This window comes from Mesitornis unicolor, unplaced genomic scaffold (genome assembly GCF_000695765.1).
Source record: "Mesitornis unicolor isolate BGI_N332 unplaced genomic scaffold, ASM69576v1 scaffold10437, whole genome shotgun sequence".
Classification (NCBI taxonomy): domain Eukaryota; kingdom Metazoa; phylum Chordata; class Aves; order Mesitornithiformes; family Mesitornithidae; genus Mesitornis; species Mesitornis unicolor.
The window spans coordinates 512-5,299 of NW_010194355.1; the positions used below are offsets into that span (position 1 = coordinate 512).

General features: G+C 43.4%; 1 non-coding gene across 1 annotated transcript; it reads right to left on the bottom strand.

The window, feature by feature from the left end:
• Positions 1-3,697: 3,697 nt before the first annotated feature.
• Positions 3,698-3,769, bottom strand: TRNAE-CUC. The gene has a single exon. It is a non-coding gene; the product is annotated as a tRNA-Glu (tRNA).
• Between the last annotated feature and the right edge of the window lie 1,019 nt (positions 3,770-4,788).

The following is a 4,788-nucleotide window of genomic DNA, read 5'->3' on the forward strand; positions in this document are numbered from 1 at the left end:
GGTCTTGATATATGTTCCATAGACTTCCTACTTCCTCCAGTTGTTTTAGAAGCATGTTTTGCAGTTCACACAAAATCTTACATAAAAATTGCAAGGGCAGAACAGTGGTATTCTTGGAAGGCAACCTTAGATACTGAAAATTATTTCTTTTGGAACGTAATTTAAAGGTTTCTGTGGTGGTTTTTACACGATCAAGTAAAGCCTTCCCAAACATGTTTTGTCATTGCTAATGAGCTAGTTGCTGTGGTAAATTATTAGAATGTCTTCTGTTTTATTATGGCTTTTTGCCTCACTGTTTTGGAAACAATGGCAAGACCACACGTCTTTAGAGATTAAATCTCTTGTTTGCCTACTGTCTAAACTCAAGCTGTGACTTAGGTTTGTATTTTCTTATTTCAATTTTATTAATCCCTCCAGTTCAGATTTGCTCCTCAAGTTTGTACTCCTAAAAAAAACCCAACCAAACAAACAAAAAAGAACCCAGACAACCCCAAACCAACATCACCAACCAAGAAGGAAAAAACCCCTCATCTTTAAATCGTAGATGTTATTTTCTCAAATGAAAATTGTGCTCCTGTTTAAGACTGGCAGCCTCCCTGGGAAGTCAGAGGAGCATTTGAGAAGTAGACTTGCATTTTTTACTCCAGTCCTGTGCTGTTCATAAACCACTGAGGTTCTCATTGATCCTGTATTTCATGTAACACTGGGTCATCTCCTCAGAAAAGACAAACCACAAGACTGACAATCAGATGAATTTCTTTAGTTTCCTGGTATTTCTTAGTTGTTCTTTTTACATTTTAGTGAGGGCCACTGAGGATTTAGAGACGTTTGTTTTGGCCATAACTGTTTATATTACTGGAATGCTGTACAGGTGAAATTTATTGCTGGTATGTATGTAAAAGTGAAATCAGAGTGATATCTATGCTATCTCGTTGTTGAATATGGTTCTGTTCATTACTGTTGGTGTGAACTCCAGTTGGGTGAATTCCTAATTCAGACTTTTTGCAAAGTTTACAACACACAGAAGCAGGCGCTAGAAAGCACAAAAGAGAAATGTATGTGTTAGAACAGTAGGTAGTGGTGTAGTTACCGTCATTAGCCTAATTTCTGTCAGTAAACAAGTGTAGAGGAAGGCGTGTAAAATATACAATATTACTGTTGCATTTAAGTCATTGACAGGGTAAAGAAGTGTTTGCTAATCTTGAGTATAATGGTGAGGTTTCACAAGTAGTTGTGCTGGAGTGGTGTGCAGCCAAATCGTCTGACAAACCAGATTTGAACCATTGTGAGGAGTGGTTGCAGATTTGATGAAGCTTATGGGCTAAGAAGTATTGTTATTGTAGGACTGAGTTTGAGTGTGTTGCCTGGTATTTTGCATTGCATGTCTCAACTTCCAGTTGCCTTTCACGCACCTTGTTCACGGTAGTCCTGTTGTGTATCAGGATTTTTGAGCAGGTCTCTACTGGTCCTGCCTTTTTTGCTCTAAGTTCTGTTTCTTCCTCAAAAGACAATTGTACTGGACCTAGCTTTTATCCTTTTGCTTGTTTCTAGCCTGTTCACCTGGAAACGTTGTGGCTGGAATAGTCTTTCTTCCGCTGCAGAATCTGTAGAGAAGCTGGAGACCTTTGTGGTACCCATCCTTTGATGTACACAGTCTGCAGGTGATGCATATGTTGTCTTCCAGTGGACCTTAGTGACCATAGTGACCTTTTTGCCTCTCAAAACTCAGATTTGTGCCAAGAGTCATCACTCAGATGCTGAGCTCCTGCATAGGACAGCATTCACACAGGTTCATGCTAAGCTCATCTTTCCCCATTTGGGAGGAGGAGGACATTGGTCAAAAGGGCAGAGGGCAGGAGACAGACTGATGCTTTCAGAAGTGTTCCTAGGCCATTTGTGTTTTTTCTTGTAGGCTCTCTTCACAGTAGTACTCACGCTGAGCTTCCTGCACTGGAGCATTGCAGTGCATTGCATTGGCACAGAAGTTCCCAGTTAGGGAGTCCTACACATTGGGTTTTTTGCAGAGATCCAGCAAATCCAGAGTTTTATCTGGGTTAAGCCAAGCTGTGGCACACAGATTGCAGGGAAGTGAATACAGGACTTTAACAAAGTCTGGCTCTGGCTCTTCATTTTTTCCAGCAGTAGTGGTATCACAGTGACAGTATTGGCATCCAAAGACAGAATCCACTGCTGACACACAGGCTTTCAAGACGTTGAGAAGATGCCCAACCAGAGCAGCTTCAGTGGGCAGCCTAAGACGTAAGGTGAAATTACACATAACCAGCAGGAGAGGTAGCAGAATTACAGCACAGGCAGAGTGCAACAGAACTGCCAACTCAAAAATGAGTCATCCAAATTTTATGGAAAAAATACCGAATTATTTTAGGCTGGAGCAGTGATGTGCATCATTGGTCCTCTAGGCTTCTAGCACTTGGAGCCTTGGATTCAGGTTTAGTGTGTTAGGAAATTATAGCTGTAACATCATGGGAAGATGCGTGTAACTTCTGTAATAAAATTCTGGGAGCTTTGTCTGATTTGACATTGTAAAAACTTGGGCACGTTACAGCATGATGCGAACATCGTAAAAAAAACTAGAGTTGAGAAATGTGAATGTACATACGTTAATTTATAAAAATGTGCATGTATCTATAAATCTTGTTAATGCATTTATTGATGACGGCGAGAAAATGTTTTGTATTTAATAAAGTATATTTTAGTATCATGTCCTTAATGATTTCATTAGATCCTAGGATACAAATCTTTATTTAAAGCTTTAATGCATGTAAATGAACCAGGCAGTGTCCCTCAGCACAAGCTCTTTTTTCATCATGAATAGGACAGGCAGACAGGGAACTGTATCCCAGTGAAGTTCAGCTGCTGGCACTACCGCTCTCTCCTCTAGCTCCTGACACTCGCTTTTGCTTGCTGCCGCACCAGTGCAAAACCAAACATGTAAGAAATGCAGGGGTTTCCAAGTAATAACCTGGAAGATGATCCATGTCTCTCATTTTTTTCTGAAGTATTTTACTCAGCCATTAAGCTGTTGCATTGATGGTAAATAATTTTCTATTCCAGTTTTCTCATACTGGGTAAAAAAGATTGTACGCTGTTCTCCGTCACATCTTTGTCTTTTCACAGAATAAACAGAATCGCTCGGTTGGAAAAGACCTCTGAGATCATCACGTCCAACCGTTCCTGTCTACCCCCTAAACCATATCCCTAAGTACCTCGTCTACTCACTCTTTAAATACATCCAGGGATGGTGACTCCACCACCTCCCTGGGCAGCCTGTTCCAGCTTCTGACAACCCTCTCAGTAAAGAACTTCCTCCTTATCTCTAACCTGAACCTCCCTTGGCACAGCTTGGTGCCGTTTCCCCTTGTTCTATCCTCCATCACCTGGGAGAAGAGACCAGCACCCACCTCTCTACAACCTCCCTTTAGGTAGTTGGAGGTGGTGATGAGGTCTCCCCTCAGCCTTCTCTTCTCCAGGCTAAACAAGCCCAGTTCCCTCAGCCGCTCCTCATAAGGCTTGTTCTCCAGAGCCCTCACCATCCTTGTGGCTCTTCTCTGAACACGCTCCAGAATCTCAATATCTTTCTTATAGTGAGGGGCCCAGAACTGAACACAGTACTCGAGGTGCGGCCTCACCAGTGCCAAGCACAGGGGGATAATCACCTCCCTGGACCTGCTGGAGGTTCCCTGACCGGGAAACGAACCCGGGCCGCGGCGGTGAGAGCGCCGAATCCTAACCACTTGACCACCAGGGAAATATTTTCTTTCATATTCACAAAACATTTGGTGATCTTACCTGGTCTGTATGTCATGGACTGTGACGTTTCTCTTGCTTAATTGTGTGGTGAACTGAGTTACTTGAGTCTGACTAACTGGGACGAACTTGTTTGGGTTGTGAATGCTGATGGTGGCATTGGTTGCAAGTTGAGAGCTGCACTTGTTCCAGTATATCCTACCTTTCTTGCACTGGGGAGCCCAAAACTGAACATGGTGCTCCCGATGCAGTCTCACACCCAGATGCAGTCTCACACACACCAAATCGAGGGGGGCAATCACTTCCACCAACGTGCTGAACACTCTTGCTAATACAGCCCACAACACTGCTGCCCTTCTTAGCTCTAAGAGCCCATGGCTGACTTACATTCTGTGTCCTGTCCTCTGGTGCTCTCCGGTCCTTTCCTGCAGAGCTGCTTTCTATCCTTTTGAGTCTCAACCCATACTTCTGCATGAGGTCATTTGGCCCTAGCTGCAGGACTTGCTTTACCTTTGCTGAACTTAAATGTTCCTATCAGCTCGCTTCTCCAGCTCCCTCAGAAACTCTCTGCTTGGCTGCATGGACTTAGCTACGTCCACTTAGCTGAAGTGCTCCCCTATTCAATGCTTCAGTGCCTGAGGGCAGACCTCATCAAATTAAGAAAAAAAAATGGCAAAAAAGACATCAAATACCTCAATCTTTTCCATGTCCTGTGTCACCAAGTCACCTGCCCCTTGAGCAGTACCACATTTTTCTTTCACTGTCAATGTACTTACAGAAGTCTTGTTGCCCTTCTAATCCCATATCAGCTTTAACTCCTGCTGAGCTTTGGCTTTACTAAATCCTTCTGTAGTCACTCAAGTAATGTCTCTATATTGCTTCCAGGTGGCAAGTGCTCTCCACCATCGCTGTGCTTGGTCACTGTCTGAGCTCAGGCAGGACAGCCCAATTTATGCATGTTGGCCTCCTGCCACACTTGTTTGACCACCCTCATGTCAGAATTCTCTTGTGCTCTGGTGA